Genomic DNA, 21,209 nt, shown 5'->3' with positions numbered 1-21,209 from the left:
CTGAAGCGAGGGGCGGCACCAAAAGCGAGGGGTGGGGCCTGATGAGTGGGTTGGCGTCGGGCGGGGCCTGTCCGCACCACGGCGCCGGGCGGAGTGACGTCACGCACCGCTCTCCGGGCGCGAATCCGGCTTGTGTCTCGGGGCCACGGAACCGGGGAGTGTCGCTGGGGAACCGCGGCACTGAGCACTCACACTGGGCCATACGTACAGCAGCTTGGAGCCGGGTGAGTGACCTGTAGCATCATGGGGCCATGTTCCAGTACTGCTGCTATCTTCTACCAGGATGGCCGAGTGGTTAAGGCGTTGGACTTAAGATCCAATGGACATATGTCCGCGTGGGTTCGAACCCCACTCCTGGTAACTAGATTTTTGCACCAAATACACTAGCAGTTCAACAATTTTTATTAAATAAACGGCTTTAATTCACTGTGCGCTTTATAAAAGGATTCTATTCTATTCTATATATAAAATCGCACTTTAAAAAAGTATTTTTTATTACATAAAGGTATAATATTTATATCGTGTGCATATCGTAATTAATAGTATTTTTTATATAAAATAACTGAAAACTTTTAGATAATATTCATATATTAATTAAAATTAATTATTTGAAATACTTATATGGAAACACCAGTGTGCCAATATGGATCCAAATTATTTTATATAAAATTGAAACATTCATGTACTTATATAAAAAGATTTGGTATAGAAACATAGAAGATAGGAGCAGGAGTAGGCCATTCGGCCCTTCGAGCCTGCTCCGCCATTCAATGAGATCGTGGCTGATCTTCCAAATTCAGCACCCTGTCCCTGCTTTCTCCCCATATCCCTTGATCCCTTTAGCCTTAAGAAATATATCCAACTCTTTCTTGAATATACTTAATGAACTGGCCTCCACCGCCCTCTGTGGCAGAGAATTCCACAGGTTCACCACATAATGTGTTTGTTAATTAATAGTATTGATTGTATAAAAATACAATTTTAATATAGTGTCTTTCTATATTATGTAAACAAAACTGTTATATAAAAGTATTTACTATTAAAATAAACGTTTCAATGTTTTATGTTTAAAATGTACATTGCTTAATCATTCAGAACTTCAACATTTGAGAAAAAAAATTATATTTTCAAATAACACAAAAATAATGAGGTGAGTAAACTGCAATGTTAATGTTAAAGTATATGCCTTGCAGGTTAAGGAGGTCTCTGAGGCTTGTGATAGTATCTGGATGGATGGATTAAGTTGTGATGAATGGCCTTCCTCACTTGGAATGATCTTCTGATGACGCTGCAGCTGCCTGTGCTTTGCAGAACAGCGACGCCTGATGTTCACAGTTTCATATTACAACACAACCCTCTTTCTCTTGTACAAAAAGAAAATACTGCAGATGCTGGAAATCTGAAATAAAAACAGAAAATGCTGGAGATACTCACCAGGTCAGGCAGCATCTGTGAAGAGAGAAACAGCGTTAACGTTTCAGGTCGATGATCTTTCGTCAGAACTGGAAAAAAGCAGGAAATGGAACAGATTTTTAAGCAAGGGCAGGGGCTGGGAAATGGGGGAGGGGATGAAAGAACTGTGATAGGATAGAAGGCAGGAGAAGTTAAGAGACATTAAGAGATATTCAAGGCAAAAGAAGATGGTAATGGGACAGGTTAAGAAACAAAGGATGGCTCTAGATGAAGTGTAAATTGCGCTGGCAGAATGAAAGACAGCTGCCATGTGGGAGAGAAGAATAGAAGGCACAAACAAAAAGTGTGGGCAACAAATTACAGCACAGGGCTGCAGATGGCAGCAAAAGGCTGCAGAATGCAGTCAATGACAGCACAGGGCTGCAGATGGCAGCAGAAGGCTGCAGAATGCAGCAAATGACAGCACAGGGCTGCAGATGGCAGCAGAAGGTTACAGTGGGCAGCAGTGGTTGACTCTTAACTGCCCTCTGAAATGGCCTAGCAAGCCACTCAGTTGTATCAAACCACTAGGAAAAACTGCAGCGATTCAAGAAGGCGGCTCACCACCACCTTCTCAAGGGCAGTGAGGGGTGGGCAGTAAATGCTGGTCTTGCCAGCGGCACCCACATCCCATGAATGAATAAAAAAGAGGGCAGCAGAGTGTCAGCTGTGACTCAGTGGGCAGCACGCTTGCCTCTGAGTCAGAAGGTTGTGGGTTCATAATTTCACCTTGACAGTTTTCTCCACCACTTTGCTTCTTGCTGGATTACGGTTAATGAGCGTCAATCGTCTTCGGGTATTTTTCCAGCTGCCCATTGTTCACACGTGAGCCTAGACTGTGAGGCTATTCAGCTAGAGGAGGCGTGTTAGAGGCAGGTGAACATTGTCACCACCTGAGATCCTTGCTGCTCAGTGACCAAGAAGCAGAAACCATGACTGATTTTGACCCACTGTATCTCTAACTACTCTAAAGCAGGTCCCTGGCTAAGATCAGCTCATCAAACACAGATCAGGGATAAAACCTGGTCTGCATGGCTGAGCTACTTACAGTAGAAACTCACTGAGCCATTGGGGACACAGCACTGTTAACTAATGATGACAGAAGCATCACACTGCCCATGAGAGTGAGTGATTACCCCACTGACAGAGGATGTGACCAGTAGCAGGTTGTGGGATGTTTATGAGATGTGGGCGTCGCTGGCAAGGCCAGCATTTATTGCCCATCCCTAATTGCCTTTGAGAAGGTGGCGGTGAGCCGCCTTCTTGAACCGCTGCAGTCTGTGTGGTGAAGGTACTCCTACAGTGCTGTTAGGTAGGGAGTTCCAGGATTTGACCCAGCGACGATGAAGGATCAGTGAGATATTTGCAAGTCAGGATGGTGTGTAACTTGGAGGGGAACTTGCAGGTGATGGTGTTCCCATGCGCCTGCTGCCCTTGTCCTTCTAGGTGGTAGAGGTCATGTGTTTGGGAGGTGCTGCCGAAGAAGCCTTGGTGAGTTGCTGCAGTGCATCTTGTAGATGGTACATACTGCAGCCACGGTACGCCAGTGGTGGAGGGAGTGAATGTTTAAGGTGGTGGATGGGGTGCCAATCAAGCGGGCTGCTTTGTCCTGGATGGTGTCGAGCTTCTTGAGTGTTGTTGGAGCTGCACTCATCCAGGCAAGTGGAGAATATTTCATCACACTCCTTACTTGTGCCTTGTAGATGGTGGAAAGGCTTTGGGGAGTCAGGAGGTGAGACACTCACCGCAGATTACCTAGCTTCTGACCTGCTCTTGTTGCCACAGCATTTATGTGGCTGGTCCAGTTAAGTTTCTGGTCAATGGTAACCCCCAGGATATTGATGGTGGGGTTTCGACGATGTAACGCCGTTGAATGTCAAGGGGCGGTGGTTAGACTCTCGCTTGTTGGAGATAGTCATTGCCTGGTACTTCTGTGGCGCGAATGTTGCCTGCCACTTATCAGCCCAGGCCTGAATGTTGTCCAGGCCTTGTTGCATGCCGGCATAGACTGCCTCATTATCTGAGGAGTTGTGAATGGCGCTGAACACTGTGTAGTCATCAGCGAACATCCCCATTTCTGACCTTATGATGGAGGGAAGGTCATTGATGAAGCAGCAAATTGTAAGTGACATTTTCCTCTGCGCACAGATTCTCTTGGGTACTTCAGAATTCAGATTTGTTCTTTTTCACTGAAAATGTTTGAATTAACAGATAAGTTCAGGAGTGTGATGGAATACTCACCACTTGCTCCGATGGCACAACTGCAACAACAGTCAAGGAGCTTGAGACCTCCAGAACAGAGCTTGATGGGTAGCCCTGCCACTCAACTCAATATCTAGCCCCTCCATCACCAGCGTAGCGTGGCTTCAATGTACAAGATGCACTACAGCAACTCGCCAAGGTTACTTCAACAGTGCCTCCCTCCCCTGAGACCTGTGCAGCTGAGAAGGAGCGGAGGCAGTGAAAGTGGTGCCTGAGGATATAAAGAGCGCGGCAGAGCGAGGCCCAAGAGCGGAGGCAGCGGACCTGAGAGGTGGCGAGAGCGGAGCCTGAGGATATAAAGAGCGCGGCAGAGCAAGGCCCGAGAGCGAAGGCAGTGGACCTGAGAGATGGCGAGAGCGGAGCCTGACGATATAAAGAGCGTGGCAGAGCAAGGCCTGAGAGCGGAGGCAGCGGACCTGACAATAAAAACAAGGAGTGACATCACAGGAAAGCAGGGAAGTGATTGTTTGGTCAGTATTTCTCTCTTTATCTAGGGCATTGGTTTAAATTAAGAGCCGGGATTAAAAACTAAACATTCAAAAAGAGGGAGCTGATTGGTGAGTATCTGGTAAGTGTTTTTACTTGGCTTTCTTAAAGTTTTTAAGTTTATTCCAGCTAGGTTAGTAAATAGTCTGCTAATTAGAGATATGGCAGGGCAGCTCACACCCGTGGAATGCACATCCTGTGCCATGTGGGAAGTCCTGGACACCTCCTGTGGTCTGGACGACCACATGTGTGGGAAGTGTCGCCAGCTACAGCAGCTCGAGCACCGGGTTACGGAGCTTGAGCAGCAGCTGCAGTCACTGCTGTGCATCTGGGAGGCTGAGAGCTACATGGATAGCATGTTTTGGGAGGCGGTCACCCCGCAGCTTAAGAGTGTGCAGGCAGAGAGGGAATGGGTGACCGCCAGACAGAAGAGGAGGACCAGGCAGGTAGTGCAGGAGTCCCCTGAGCCCATCTTGCTCACCAACCAGTATTCGGTGCTGAGTACTGGTGAGGGTGATGGTTCCTCTGGGGAGTGCAGCCAAAGCCAAGTCCACAGCACCATGGAAGGCTCAGCTGCACAGGCGGGGGGAAGAGGAGAGGGAGAGTGATGGACCTTCAATAACCACAAAACTAGAAGTTATAGACTTAAACAAGTTGGCTTTTAATCACTAAGATCAGAGCTAACATCTCAACACGCCGACTGGTTCACAGGAATGAGTCATACAGATCCTGGGATCTTTATGTAAGATAAGTCAGGGGCGGAGCCAAGAGCCAAGACCTGGAACCTCCCAGGTTAGTCGGGAAAGCGGAAGTGAAACTATACACAGTGGGGGAGGGTAATATACATGAGTGCAAAACGAATACAGGATCAAGACAAACAGATTTCATTACAGAGAGCAATAGTGATAGGGGATTCAATAGTTAGGGGAGCAGACAGGTGTTTCTGCGGCTGCAGACATGACTCCAGGATGGTATGTTGCCTCCCTGGTTCCAGAGTCAAGGAGTCACTGAACGTCTGCAGGGCATTCTGAGGGGGAAAGGTGAACAACCAGAGGTCGTGGTCCATATCGGTACCAACGACATAGGTAGGAAGAGGGATGAAAGAAAAATCAAATCAAATCAAATCAACTTTTATTGTCATTGTTAGTGCGCAAGTGCAGTACAATGAAATGTAGGCTTGCGGCTCCCGAGAGTGTACATTTGGATTAAGACATTTAAACATTCAACATACATTTGGCTTGTAGTATATTAACATAAACATAACCATAATAAAGTGCATTGGCAGATGTGCAGGCTTTAGAGTTTATTTGTGGAGTTCAGTAGGATGACAGCCCTGGGAAAGAAGCTGTTCCTAAATCTGGTCGTACGGGTGCGAATACATCTGTAGCGTCTCCCAGATGGCAGGGGAGCGAACAGACTGTGGCTGGGGTGGGTAGGGTCTTTGATGATGGACCGTGACCTCCGTAGACAGCGTTTCTGGTATATGTGCTCTATGGTCGGTAGCCGGGTGCCGGTAATGCGTTGGGCAGTTTTGACTACCCGCTGCAGGGCTTTCCGGTCATAGTAGCTACAGCTGCCATACCATACTGTGATACAGTTTGTCAGGATGCTCTCTATAGTGCAGCGGTAAAAGTTAGAGAGGATCAGGGGTGACAGGTTACATCCCTTCAGCCTCTTTAGGAAATATAGGCGCTGCTGGGCCTTCTTCACCAGAGAGGAGGTATTGAGGGACCAGGAGAGGTCTTCCGTGATGTGGACTCCGAGGAACTTAAAGCTGTCCACCCTTTCCACCACAGCCCCATTGATGTGGATGGGGGTGTGACTTCCGCCTTTGGACTTCCTGAAGTCCACAATGATTTCTTTGGTATTCTTGATGTTAAGGGCCAGGTTGTTATTGGCGCACCACTTCACGAGATGCTGGACCTCCTCCCTGTAGGCTGACTCATCGTTGTTGGTGATCTGGCCTACTGCTGTGGTGTCATCCGCAAACTTGATGATGGTGTTGGAACCATTAACAGCCTGAAGAGGGAGTAGAGGAGGGGGCTCAGCACACATCCTTGTGGGGCCCCCGTGTTCAGGGTCAGGGGGGTGGAGGTGTGGTTACCTAATTTGACAGACTGGGGTCTGTTTGTTAGGAAGTCCAGGGTCCAGTTGCAGAGGGAAGTGTTCAGGCCAAGAGTTTGGAGTTTGGTGGCCAGCTTGTTGGGGATGATAGTGTTGAATGCTGAGCTGTAGTCTATGAACAGCATTCTGATGTAGGTCTCCTTACCATCTAGGTGATTCAGTGCCGAGTGTCGAGCAGTTGTGATTGCATCCTCCGTTGATCTGTTTGCACGATAGGCAAACTGGTGTTGGTCAAGAGAGGCAGGAACACTGGCTTTGATGTGGGCTAAGACCAGTCTCTCGAAACACTTCATTATGATGGGTGTGAGTGCGACAGGTCGATAGTCGTTTAAGCATGTCACAGCCGTTTGCTTTGGCACAGGAATAATGGTAGCGGTCTTGAAGCATGTAGGGACTACTGCCTGGGCCAATGACAGATTGAAGATGGCGGTGAAGACATCAGCCAGCTGATCGGCACATTCCTTGAGTACCCGTCCCGGGATGCTATCCGGTCCAGCAGCCTTCCGTGTGTTCACTCCGCGTAGAACACCCCTTACGTCGGAGGTCGACAGAGTGAGCACCTGATCTTCCGGGGGTGGCAAGGCTTTGGTAGCCGGCTCCCTGTTGTCCCTGTCGAAGCGAGCGTAGAAGTTGTTAAGCTCCTCCGGGAGGGAGGCATCGCTAACCGGGGGGCTGGTGTTTTTGCCCTTGTAGTCAGTGATGGACTGGATGCCATGCCACATGCGCCAGGGGTCCGAGTTGTTGCGGAAGTGATCCTCTATCCGCAGTGTCTGTTTCCTTTTGGCAGTCCTGATACCCTTTTTTAGGTTGGTCCCAGCTGCACTGTAAGCCGCCGCGTCGCCAGATTTAAATGCTGCGTCGCCAGTGAGCGGACCTCTCCGTTCATCCAGGGTTTCTGATTGGGGTATGTCCTGATATTTTTATGGGTCGTGACGACCTCGACGCAGCTGTTGATGTAGAATAGCACTGTGGATGCGTATTCCTCAATGTCATTATGGGCAAACATGCCACAATCAGTGCGTTCGAAGCAATCCTGTAGCCCCGATACTGCCCCCTCTGGCCATACTTTCACTGCTCTCACTGATGTTCTCCCTCTTTTGATGAGCGGTTTGTATGCCGGGGCTAGAAACAGGGAGAGGTGGTCAGACTTCCCAAGGTGGGGGCAGGGAATGGCCTTATAAGCGTCTACAATGCTCGTGTAGACTTGATCCAGTGTGTTCTCCCCTCTTGTGGGACAGGAGACATTCTGGTGGAATTTCGGTAGTACAGTTTTTAGGTTTATGCGACGATAAAAGCTCCATCTGGGTGCGCAGTTTGTTGTTCGCTGATGGCCCTGTAGAGGTCCTTCAGTGCTAGTTTGGATGAGGTCCTGCAGGCAGAGTTTAGGGAGCTAGGAAAGAGGTTAAAAAGCAGGACCTCAAAGGTAGTAATCTCCGGATTACTACCAGTGCCACGTGCTAGTGAGTACAGAAATAGGAAGATAGAGCAGATGAATGCGTAGCTGGAGAGATGGTGTAGGAGGGAGGGCTTTAGATTCCTGAGGAATTGGAGCCGTTTCTGGGGGAGGTGGGATTACTACAAGCCAGACGGGTTGCACCTCAACAGGAACAGGACCAATATCCTTGCGGGAGGGTTTGCTAGTGCTGTTAGGGAGGGTTTAAACGAGCTTGGCAGGGGGATGGGAACCTAAGTATAGAGTCAACAGGGAGGGAAGAAAAACTGAAATTGAAAAACAAAAACGTAGAAAGTAAATTGGAAGGACAGAGGAATCAAGGGCTAGATAGTAGCCAACAAGGAGGTTTGCCTGTACTAAATGTTATATACTTCAATGCAAGGAGTATAGCGAACAAGGCAGATGAACTGAGGGCACAGGTAGATACTTGGGACTATGATATTATAGCTATTACAGAGACGTGGCTGAAAGAGGGGCAGATATGGCAGCTCAACATTCCTGTTTACAGGATTTTCAGACGGGATAGAGAGGGAGGTAAAAAGGGAGGGGGGGTCGTGGTATTGATTAAAGAAACTATTACAGCTGTGAGGAGGGATGATATGTTGGAGGGATCATCAAACGAGGTCTTATGGGTCGAATTGAAAAACAAAAAAGGGACGATCACACTGCTGGGAGTGTACTACAGACCCCCAAACAGTGAGAGGGAGATAGAAGAACAAATATGTAGACTAATTTCTGAGAAGTGCAAAAACTATAGGGTGTAAGCATCAGCGCAGGCCCCAAGGATTTTTTTTGTATCGGACATTTTGTATGATTGTTACTGCTGATTGACCAGCAGCCTGTTTGGAGAAGATGGGAGGGGCCCAGGTGTTCATGATGGACAGGAGATTCCAGCCAGGCCTACAAACTGATTACGGGAGAATGTCTGAGCAGACAGAGTTCTCTGGGAAACAATGGGCCCGGGTAGGTGACTCATACGGTAACGAGCAGAAGATGGAGGGCCATTGTAAATGAATGGGAAACCACTTAACCCAGGATCGGGTGAGAAGAGCAGCCCATCATCTGCCATTAACACTAGCACCTAGATGGGATAGCCCCGAAAGGCAGGAAACCAGACAAAGAAGGGTGATTAAAAAGACATCACTGCAACTACACAGACCTTTAATGAACTTTTAGGGTATAAGAGAAGGCAGCTTTGGCCATTCTCGTTCTCTCTTGCTTGCACCCGCCTTCGCATGCCTTCATCTCTGAACCAAGAACCGAGCACTCCGTCCGAGATGGAGAGAAGAAACCACCATGAGCGACAAGAGCCTTGCCTTGCTCTTTGACTGTAGGAACGAACCTTGAAACTGGGACTTGGATACTGCATCGGTGATACGGAACTAGGAGACATGCTCTACACAGGGAAACAGTGAGGAAGAAAACGGACAATCAGGGTGAGCATTGTCCAAGCCCACGCATCCTTAAGACCACCGGTACTGTGTGAGGGGGTGTTGTGTGTCCCAACCAATCCAGAGGGGTTTAGTGGGGAGGTTCTGTGTGTATTATATAGTGTATGTTCCGGGGTTTGTGGGACAAGTCCATGTTATACTCTGTATAGCAACACAGTGTGATTTTAGGCGTCTTAACACGAGACAGGGGCCTGTTCGATGGGCCAGGTTGTATTGTTGTACTGTTTGTTTTACGCCACCAGGCATTTTATGTACTGGAGGTGTGTGTGTGTATTAATCTTATTAAACACCATACAGTTGAGTCCGAAAAGCTTGTCTGTGTTCCAATCCTGTTCACCATAATTCCTGTTGTCTAGAACTAAGTAGGAGAGGTGATTAGAACCACCAAGGCAAACCACCTACAAGGGCAGTAATAGTAGGGGATTTCAACTACCCCAATATTAACTGGGATAAAATTAGTGTGAAGGGTATAGAGGGTGCGGAACTCCTAAAATGCATCCAGGAGAACTTTTTTAGCCAGTATGTAGCAAGCCCAACAAGGGAGAGGGTGGTTCTGGACTTAGTTTTAGGGAATGAAGCTGGGCAGGTAGAAGGCGTATCAGTGGGGGAGCATAATTCTGTTAGATTTAAGGTAGTTATGGAAAAGGACAAGGATAGAGCAGGAATAAAAATTCTAAATTGGGGAAAAGCAAATTTTGCTAAGCTCAGAGGGGATTTAGCCATAGTGGACTGGAAACAGCTACTTGAAGGTAAATCAGTGTCAGAGCAGTGGGAGGCATTCAAGGAGGAGATCCGAAGGGTTCAGACCAAATGTGTGCCCTTAAAGAAAAAGGTGGGACTAACAAATCTAGAGCCCCGTGGATGTCTAGAGACATACAGGGTAGGATATTGAAAAAAAGGAGGCGTATGACAGATACCGAGGGCTAAATACTCCAGAATTTTTAGAGGAGTACAGAAAGTGCAGGGGTGCAATTAAAAAGGATATTAGGAAAGCAAAGAGAGAGCATGAAAAATTCTTGGTAAGTAAAATCAAGGAAAATGTTTTATAAATATATTAAGAGTAAGAGGATAACTAAAGAAAGGGTAGGGCCTGTTAGAGATCATTTGTGTGTGAGGCGGGAGACGTCGGTAGGGTCCTTAATGAATACTTTGCGTCTGTTTTCACAAAGGAGAGGGGCGAAGCAGACATTGCTATCAGGGGAGGAGTGTGAAATATTAGATGAAATAAGCATAGTGAGAGAAGAAGTATTAAGGGGGTTAGCAGCTTTAAAAGTGGATAAATCCCCAGGCCTGGACGAAATGTATCCCAGGCTGTTAAGCGAAGCAAAAGAGGAAATAGCAGAGGCCCTGACCATCATTTTTCAATCCTCTCTGGCTTCAGGTGTGGTGCCGGAAGACTGCTAATGTGGTACCCTTGTTTAAAAAGGGAGAAAAGGATAGACCGAATAATTACAGGCCAGTCAGACTAACCTCGCTGGTGGGAAAATTATTGGAAAGAATTCTGAAGGAACAATGATATATTCCCAATCGGATTCTTTTGCTTGTATGTGACATCATCTTATCACCTTGTAAGTTTCGCAAAATTCAGGCAGTTCCCCCTCGAAGATTATTTAATTAGAAGAGATCCTGGTCAGACTGAGTTTTAAAATCAAAGGGCAGAACAAAATGGCTGCGGTCAGACCTCGTGACCGAAAGCCTGTCAGTTTCAATTCAGACCCTGGCAAGCTAACAGCTTGTGTATTTCAATGTCTGCAGCAAGGAGATCACGAAACCAGACAAGACTTTTGCATATGTATTGGGGACAAACCCAATTACAATCAGACCTACGCATAAAGGCCATCAAGGTGTTTGCTCAAACAATCAAAATAATCAGCGGGGCCGTCGAGACGGGGCTGGCCCCCATCAAAGAACCTGTTGGACAAAGGAGAGCAGTGGCAGAGCCGGCAGGAACTGATTACCGGCCATCCAAGTCGATGGGCCAAGATCGACAACTTCTGTTTTAAACAAGCTCACCCAAATCATACAAAGAATGAGCTGATTGAACGTAGAGATAAGGGCTACCGAGGGGGGTATAACTAGCCTCTCGAGCAGCCATTCTCTCTCGCCTCGCCTCCTGGGCCCTGCCTCGCCATCAACCAAGGAAGAAGACCATCGAAGGAGAGCTCATCCAGAGAGGTAGGATACCCTGTCAGAGACCTTTTAATTACTGGTCTGCTCGTTTGTCTATATCGCTATCTGCCAATAAGCCCAGGGATCAGAACTAAGGGGTGAGCGATTCGAACCGCTCAGAGATAAGGCAGCCGGAGACATAACCGACTGGCCAAAGCAAGTAGCAAAACCCCCTTACAACCTTGACCCAAATGACACAAGGCATTTCTGAACCCTCCTTCGATGAACAACAACATCTTGCATTTACACCTTTGATGTAGTAAAACGTCCCAAGGCACTTGACAGGAGCGTAATCAAACAAAAATGTGACACTGAGCCACATAAACAGATATTAGGACAGGTGACCAAAAGCTTGATCAAAGAGGTAGGTTTTAAGGAGCGTCTTAAAGGAGGAGAGAGAGGTGGAGAGGTTTAGGGAGGGAATTCCAGAGGTTAGGCATTCAAGGGCCTATGCAGCTGAAGGCACGGCCGTCAATGGTGGAGCGATTAAAATCAGGGATGCTCAAAAGGCCAGAATTGGAGGAGCGCAGAGATCGCGAAGGGTTGTAGGGCTGGAGGAGGTTACAGAGATAGGGACAGGGCAAGGCCTTGCGGGGATTTGAACACAAGGATCAGAATTTTTAAATCGAGGCGTTGTCGGGCCAGGAACCAATATAGGTTAGCAAGCACAGAGTGATGGGTGAACGGGACTTGGTGCGAGTTAGGACACGGGCAGCCGAGTTTTGGATGAGCTCAAGTTTATGGAGGGTGGAAGATGGGAGGCCGGCCAGGAGAGTATTGGAATAGTCAAGTCTGGAGATAACTAAGGCATGGCTGAGGGTTTCAGCAGCAGATGAGCTGAGGTAGGGGTGGAGTCGGGCGATGTTGCAGAGGTGAAAGTAGGCAGTCTTAGTGATGGTGCGGATATATGGTCAGAAGCTCATCTCGGGGTCAAATACAACACCGAGGTTGCAAACAGTCTGGTTCAGCCTCAGACAGTTGTTAGGGAGAGGGATGGAGTCAGTGGCTAGGGAATGGAATTTGTGGCAGGGACTGAAGACAATGGCTTCAATCTTCCCAATATTTTGTTGGAGGAAATTTCTGCTCATCCAGTACTGGATGTCGGACAAGCAATGTGTCAAATTAGATACAGTGGAGGGGTCAAAAGAGGTAGTGGTGAGTTAGAGCTGGGTGTCGTCAGCGTACATGTGGAAACTGACACTATATTTTCAGATGATATCGCCGAGAGGCAGCATGTGGATGAGAAATAGGAAGGGGCAAAGGATAGATCCTGGGGAACCCCAGAGATAATGGTAGGGGAGTGGGAAGAGAAGCCATTGCAGGTGATTCTCCGGTTACGACTGGATAGATAAGAATGGAACCAGGCGAGTGCAGTCCCACCCAGCTGAACGACAGAGGAGAGGCGTTGGAGGAGGATGATGTGGTCAACCGTGTCAAAGGCTGCAGACAGGTCAAGTTGGACGAGGAGGGATAGTTTACCACGGTCACAGTCACATAGGCTGTCATTTCTGTAATGTGGCAGGGCAGAAACCTGATTGGAGGGGTTCAAACATATCTCCGTAAAGGCAATGACCCTCATCTTTTCCCCCAGTAGTGACCCCTCTGCTGAGCTACAATCCCCCAGCCACTGGTAAACCTCCAATACTAAGAGTCTAATCCCACTCTCCCGCTCACTCCCCATACCCTTTAATATCCCACCCAGTCCAATCCCACTCACTCCCCATACCCTTTAATATCCCACCCAGTCTAATCCCAATCTCCCTTCACTGCCCACACTCTTTAATCCTGAAGGCCTCTATCAGTTTTCCCTTTAACCTGAGCTCTAGCGAAAACACCCTAACGTCTCAAATACCATCTTTATAACTCTAACCCTAATCCCCAGTAAATCCGTGACACTCTTGCCTGTCAAACCACAGCCTCTAATGGTGTAACAATAATCTGATGAACGGCGCCGGGGGATTGACTCTGAGAGATTGCTGGGTGATCTGTGGAGGGTAGTTCCAGTTCTCCCAGCAGATCTGAATTTCTTTTCTGATTCACTCCCTTTTAGGAAATGACTTCAGCTCCTTAGAACATTCCGGGACATGACTGCAGCTCATTGTACTCCCGTTGAATCATCCAGAATTCTAGGTTCACATCTGTTTCAAATGAAGGAGCGGAGATTAATTCTAGGTGAAGAGGTTATGATCTAACCACGCTTTAATGCCAAAAAACTAATAGGACAGTGTCTTACCACATGATAATGTCAGACAATAGCACCCAGGGATTAAAGGCCCAATTCAGGCGTTCTGCTTACGTCACACTGTTTCTTTTTATAATTTAAGATATTTTCCACTCTGACTCCACGATCAGGAAATTGGATGAGCCATTCAAATCTGTGCCACATTTTCCTTCCCCAAAAATGGAACACAGTTTCCTCACCATGCCTCACAGTCACTAACTAAAGTTAGTTTTAAATAAATCTCATTTTCTACCCCGGCTGTTTCTCGCACTCTGCAGCACTGCTTAAGATGCAGGGGCTGAAATTCGATTAAATTCAAAAACGGGCGCAGGGACCATGATGCGCGACCTGCCTGTGCCCGTTGAAAGGAGTTCAGGCAGCACATAAAAATTTGTGCTGCCTGCTACTTTGCATGATTGCAGCGCACAGCCCAGCGCTGAATGCACTGCTGACTGGCCGTGTGCTCAGCAGGTGGCCGAAGTTCGCGATGTTCGCGCAAGGCTAGCTTTACTTAAAGCTTTACTTAAAGCTAGCCTGCGCCTCTTAAAGGCAGTCTGCACCTCTTAAAGGTGAGCTGCCTTCTGGTGATCAAAAATGTTAAAGCTGCTTCAGCACAAACCAAAATGGCTCAACAAGCCAGGGAAAGGGCACCCTGGGTCTCGGACGCAGCACTCAAGGCCTTTGTGCAGAGGGTGAACACTGGAAGAGAGGTCCTCTACCTACAGGGGGCTAGGAGGCCCTCCAGAAACACTGTAAGAAGAATGTGGGACCAGATTGCCGCGGCAGTCACTGCCAGCAGTGTCGACTCCAGGATGTGGCTCCAGTGCCCAAACAAGTTTAATAACCTCAGACGAGTGGTCAAGGTCAGTGAATGCATCTTCAAAAGCCGTCTCCTACCAACTGCACCACTAGCCTCACACACTGCTCAATTGCTCAATGCACAATCACCGCCACCACCGCACCCAACCCCCCCCAGCCCACCACTCACCTAGCAACAATCTCTACCAAACACAAGGTACACCTCACATTCCTCAAATTTATAAATTTGACACTAGATTTCAGATACTACACTGGATTTAAAGTTGTCACACTGGACTTATAGATATATGTGATATAGACAGTGACATGCACAAGCTTTACATTTAACAAGTAACCTATTTGATGAAGTGTCCAGACCACTTGTGCCTGACAAGTGATCCAGCACACACTTTCTCACTATGTTCCATGCTCCAACAGCCTTCCAACTGAACATTGTAAAGACTGAAGCCATTGCACACTGCCCAGCCAGATACTCTGTATCTCTGCTGCTGACTCCAGCTCTCTCTCTGACTGCCTGCCTATGCTGCACTAAATTGTGCAAAACCTCAGTGTCCTGCTTGATCCCCATATCCTGCTCACCACCAAGAGCACTTCCTTCCACAGCCCCAACATTGTTCGCCTCTGCCCTGAACCCACTTACACCACAGCCAAAACCCTTATCTGCAGATCTGGCACCTCTCAATTTCTCTAACATCCAATTTACCATCCTCCCAAGCTCCACCCTTTATAAACTCCATTTCACCCAAAGTTCCATACCCTGCATCCTTGTACATTGTCCCTCCCCCGCCCAACCTACACCGCTCCCTATGCAACAGTGCATTGATTTCAAAATCGTTGTCCTCATCTACAGATCCCTCCATGGCATCACCCCACTTTACCTCTCTGACCTTCTTCACCCTTATGCCTTGCCCCAAGGCTTTCTGACTCTGGCCTCCTGTGCATTCCTCTCCGCTGTTCCACCCTCAGCTGTCTCAACCCTACTCTTTGAAAACCCCTCCCTAAACCCTTCACCTTTTCTCTCCTCACCTTTAAACAGCTTCTCTGAACCGACCTATTCCACCACACTTTTTGGCATCTTTCTGATCGCTACTGGATGTCTCTTTCTCTGCAGTCACCTTGGGATGTTTTTCTCCATTAAAGGCACAGTCTAAATGCAAGGTTGTTGTTTTCCTCCTCTTCACCTGAATATGGTGACTCCTCCTTGGAAATGGCTCCACAGGTGCTGGTAGTACAATGGCACCTTCCCCAGATAGCCATATTTTTAATGTCCCAAGTAATTCCCCATGGTAATCATTATCGCATTGTCTGAGCCTATCTTTGCTTAGCGCACGTGCAGCCTCCAGAAAGGATCACTGCGTTCCATTCAGTGGGGGTACTTTGCACCGTGTAGCTCACAGATACTGAAACCAATTGTATGGCTTCTATTCCTACCCAGGCAGCACCAGCTAACCCAGCACGGACCTGGGTCTCAACCGGGAATCTGTCTGCACTGGGATCTGAGTGCTCTGGGTCTGTGGGCTCTGGGGTCAGTGCTTTGATCTGTGGTCTGGGTCTGAGAGCTCTGGGTCTGTGTGCACTGGAGTCTGTGTGCTCTAGGGTCTGAGTGCACTGGGTCTGTGTGCTCTGGGGTCTGCGTGCTCTGGGGTCTGCGTGCTCTGGGGTCTGAGTGCTCTGGGCCTGTGTGCTCTGGGTCTGTGTGCTCTGGGTCTGTGGGCTCTGGGGTTTGTGTGCTCTGGGGTCTGTGTGCTCTGGGGTCTGTGCTCTGGGTCTGTGTGCTCTGGGTCTTTGTGCTCTGGGGTCTGTGTGCTCTGGGTCTGTGCTCTGGGTCTGTGTGCTCGGGTCTGAGTGCTTTGGGTCTGTATGCTCTGGGTCTGTGTGCTCTGGGGTCTGAATGCCCTGGGTCTGTGTGCTCTGGGTCTATGTGCTCTGGGTTTGTGCTCTGGGTCCGTTCTCTGGGTCTGGGTGCTCTGGGTTTGTGCTCTGGGTTTGTGTGCTCCGGGTCTGTGTGCTCTGGGTCTGTGCTCTGGGTCTTTGTACTCTGGGTCTGTGCTCTGGGTCTGTGTGCTCTGGGTCTGTGTGCTCTGGGTCTGTGTGCTCGGGTCTGTGCTCTGGGTCTGTGCTCTGGGTTTGTGTGCTCCGGGTCTGTGTGCTCTGGGTCTGTGCTCTGGGTCTGTGCTCTGGGTCTTTGTACTCTGGGTCTGTGCTCTGGGTCTGTGTGCTCTGGGTCTGTGTGCTCTGGGTCTGTGTGCTCGGGTCTGTGCTCTGGGGTCTGAATGCTCTGGATCTGTGTGCTCTGGGATCTGTGTGCTCTGGGGTCTGTGCTCTGGATCTGGGAGCTCTGGGACTCTGTGCTGGATTCTGTGCTCTGGGTCTGTGTCAGTGTGCTCTGGGTCTGTGTGCTCTGGGTCTGTGCTCTGGGTCTGTGTGCTCTGGGTCTGAGTGCTCTGGGTCTGTATGCTCTGGGTTTGTGTGCTCTGGGGTCTGAGTGCTCTGGGCTCGAATTTGCCAGGCCCGAGGAGGCGGGAATGGAGGCGTGTGGGGTGTTAAAATTTCAAAAAGTGGTGGGCGGGCCCAATCCTGCCTCCATCCCGCCTCCAAGCAATTTTCCCAAATGCGTGGTTTCTGATCCCGTCTCCATCCCGCCTCCAAGAGGCGGCATAGGCCCTTAAGGCCCTTAACAGCCAGTGAATTGCCTCTATAATCCCATTTTGAGAGGCCTTTCTGATTTTAACACTTTTCCCACATGATGCACGCCTCGTCTGAAACACAACGGTGAAACCTGTCAGTAGCACAATTGGATTGCTGACTATCAGCTGCAGCTCCACCATTAAATAGGAGATTTGATCAGTCATCATTTGCAGGTGGCAGGACTTTGTTGTCTCAGGTCTGGGGGAACTTTTAGCAGGCATAACCATAGCTGTGGAAGTTTGGAGCCTGACCTCCTGTGACCTCCTGGGAAACCCCTCTCGCCACCTTGACTGAGCACTTCCTCAACTGAGGCATATACCAGAAGCATGGGAACCATTTATTTCCTTTCCTCCTGGACATCAGATGACGACGAAGATCAGACACGGCACCAGCAGAACCATGAACAACAGCAGCACCAACAACAGCAACAACAACAGGAGCGCCAAGCTGCTGCTCACCCACCTGAAGCTGCACAGGCCAGAAGGCACCAGCGCATGGAAGCCGGTTGGCGCAGGAGATACCCCCCAAACAGGGTCTACAGATAGGAGATCAGCTACCTCAACATGACTGAGCAGCAGTGCCAAAGGCGGCTCTGACTTTTGCGAGAGGTAGTGGGTGACATCTGTGCAATGCTGCAGCAAGACCTGGAGCCCAGAGGAGCAGGTGGACACCCCTTACCAGTGGCCGTCAAAGTCACCACCGCACTCAACTTTTTTGCCTCAGGCTCATTCCAGGGATCAGCAACAGACATCAGCGGCATCTCCCAGGCGGCCGCACACACTTGCATCATGCAGGTAACTGATGCCCTCTTTGCCATCGCGCACAATCACATCCATTTCTCCAAAGATCAAGCAAGTGTCACGGCACGTGCGGTTGGATTAGCTAATCTGACAGGCTTTCCAAGGGTGCAGGGCATCGTTGACTGCACACATGTGGCCCTTAAGGCACCCCATCGCAATCCAGGTATTTTTGTCAACCGCAAGGGCTTCCACTCCCTCAACGTGCAGCTGGTGTGTGACCACAAGAAGGAAATTTTGCATGTTTGTGCCAAGTACCCTGGCAGTTGCCATGACTCCTTCATACTGCGCCAGTCTAGTGTGACTCCGCTTTTCAGTCCGCCAGACCAACTTCACGGATGGCTACTTGGAGACAAGGGCTATCCCCTGAAGACGTGGCTAATAACGCCATTGAGGAGCCCATCCAACGAAGCTGAGGAGAGCTACAACTACAGCCATATTTCCACCAGATCCATAATCAAGCAAACCATCGGCTTGCTGAAGATACGCTTCAGATGCCTGGATAGATCAAGTGGAGTCCTGCAGTACTCAGCAGCCAGGGTCTCCAGAATCGTCGTGGTTTGCTGTGCACTTCACAACATGGCAGTGTCGTGGCTTGCAGATTCCTGAGGACCAAGTGGCTCCTCACATATTCTCCTCAGATGAGGAGGAGGAGGAGGAGGAGAGCGAATACAAACATCTTGCAGAGGCCCATCAACCAGCGGCAGCGAGAACATTGCTGCCCGGGATGCAAGGAACGCACTCATCTTGGCCAGATTTGCTTAGCCTAGCCAATCAAGCACTTTTGCCTCGCAGCTTCTTACCAGAGCATCGACAATGGCCAAGAACCAATGGATTCCTAGCACTCTGACCACCATACTGACAATTGCAAGTAATCCTAAGCCCTCAATGTGGAAGTCCCATTAGCAAAATGACACATGCCACAACTGCAACAGTTACCATCAGAATTTTTATTTACAATAACCAACTGATGGCTTTTCAACATTAAACATCACATTTCACCCAAGTGACTACCCTTGTGACTATTTGTGCAGTATCTTTCTCTTATGCGTGCTCCTACGTGGTGCTTCCCCCTTGGCATCAGCAGATGTGGAAGCCCCATACTCACTTTCTTGCTGCTCATGTCTCAACACCTTTGGTGGGCGCCCTCTGGGGTTGCAAACCTGTGAGGGCGCGGCAACAGTCTGCTGCTCCTGCAATCTCAGTTGGGTGGGGACTCTGGTGGGGCTCTGACCGAGGACTTGGCAGTGGCATGGAACTGTGAGCACTTGGAGAGGAGCCCCCACTTCCTTGTTCTCTGCCACCAACATCCCTCTCATAGGTCAGGTCCACCTCAGCACTTGCAAGTGGCTTGAGAGCACCTTGCTGCACATCAGGGGGGCCATGGGGACCCGTACCTGCACTGGCAGTCCTACTCAGAAGGACTTCCATGAGGTTCTGGTTTCTCTGTTCAATAGCTGACCATCGCTCCTCCAGAGATGTCAGTCTATTCTGAACACTCACCATGTTTTCTACACCCTGGTGACTTAGCTCCTCCATGGCCGTAGCCATCCTCTCATCTACTGTAGCCATCCTTTCCACGGAGGTTGCCATCCTTTCTGTGGTGCTGCGTTCATGCACCAATGACTCCACAAAGGCTCTGCTCATGTTCGCGATGGACTCCTCCATTTGCTCCTCACTCGCAGCGACCCTGGAGACAAAACCTGCCAGAGACTCCTGCACCTGTTCCTGGATGGACCCAGAGGCAGAGGGTCGACATGCAGCTGAGCCGAGCTGGGAGAGTCCTGCGCCCTCCAACTAGGACTCTCCACTGCTGTCCCTGTCTCCACAATCTGCTGATGCTCACTTGTGAGCTGTGATACACCAGGTGACAACACTACTCTATCTCGCGATGGTCCCACCGAGGTGTGAGTGTCTGCGCTGGTGCTGGGTGCGCTGAATTCTGCTGACACTGCGCCCTCAGAGGTTGCAGCTCCAGTGAGGTGGGCTACTGAGGGTGGCCCTCCTCCTGTCCTCGCTCTTTCCCTCTTATTGTGAGCTCTCTTTTCCTGCAATGAGGGAGACAAGTGGAGTTTGAGTGAGAATGAAGGAGTGAGTGTAGAGAATCTATAGCATAGATGTTTAGAAGGAGACAAAGATGGAGTGAGGTGGCAAGACCAAGGGCCCTCCCTGTGTTTTGTAAGTTGTTTTCATAGCATCACAGTGATAGGGAGTGTGAGGGCTGCATAGTCGAATAGTTAGGTGAATGTGACCATAGAGAGAGAGGGAATGGGTAAGAGTGCAGGGATGTCAGTGTCAAGTGGGAAGTGGAGGAAGAGGTTGCTAAAGCTGAGTGCTGGTGAGGAGAGGCAATGGGGATCAGATTGAGGGTGATGGGAAAGTCATACTCACTTTTCCAGTGCGCAGAAGGTCATGAAACCTCTTTCTGCACTGAAGCCAGGTTCTGTGGATCAGCGACAACGAGTTGACCTCCTGGGCCACCTGGATCCACACAGCCTTCGTCTGCTGGGGAGGCTTCTTCCTCCCTGAAGAAGGGAAGAGCACCTCCTTATTAGCTCTTGCTCCCTCCACCAAAGCTTGCAGGGCAACGTCATCAAATCTGGGAGCAGACTTAGGTCTCCCGCTGCTCATTTTGCCTCCAGGTCCCTCTCACAGCAAAGGCCAAACGGTTGACAGTCTGCAGAAGAAGCAAGGCTTGTTGCAGACCTTAAATGCAGCAGCAATGATGACGTCATCGGAGGCGAGTTTCAGACTGAAAAAACTAATTAGGCCATTGGTTCCCACACGCTGGAACTCAATTGCCCAATTAGGTGAAAATCGCATCATTCTCCCACATCGATTTGGAATCGGGTGGATAACACGAAAAGCAGATGACATGACCCCAGCCCGCCCCAATGACAAAATCGAGCCCTCTGTGATTGTGTGCTTTGGGGTCTGTGTGCTCTGGGTCTGTGCTCTGGGGTCGGTGTGCTCTGGGTCTGTGTGCTCTGGGGTCCGTGTGCTCTGGGGTCTGTGCTCTGGGTCTGTGTGCTCTGGGGTCTGTGCTCTGGATCTGTGTCAGTGTGCTCTGAGTCTGTTCTCTGGGTCTGTGCTCTGAGTCTGTGTGCTCTAGGTCTGTGTGCTCTGGGCTTGTACTCTGGGTCTGTGCTCTAGGTCTGTGTGCTCTGGGTCTGTGTGCTCTGGGTCTGTGTGCTCTGGGTTTGTGCTCTGGGTCTGTGTACTCTGGGTTTGTGTGCTCTAGGTCTGCGTGCTCTGGGGTCCATGTGCTCTGGGTCTGTGTGCTCTGG

The 21,209-nt window shown here is 49.4% G+C and overlaps 1 non-coding gene across 1 annotated transcript; it reads left to right on the top strand.

The window, feature by feature from the left end:
* The first annotated feature begins 277 nt into the window (after positions 1-277).
* On the top strand, positions 278-360 carry trnal-uaa (transfer RNA leucine (anticodon UAA)). The gene has a single exon. It is a non-coding gene; the product is annotated as a tRNA-Leu (tRNA).
* Positions 361-21,209: the final 20,849 nt, after the last annotated feature.

This window comes from Somniosus microcephalus, chromosome 3, assembly GCF_052327205.1.
Source record: "Somniosus microcephalus isolate GS21.2 chromosome 3, FLI_Smic_1.0, whole genome shotgun sequence".
Classification (NCBI taxonomy): Eukaryota; Metazoa; Chordata; class Chondrichthyes; order Squaliformes; family Somniosidae; genus Somniosus; species Somniosus microcephalus.
This window is presented reverse-complemented; position numbering and strand designations above follow the sequence as displayed.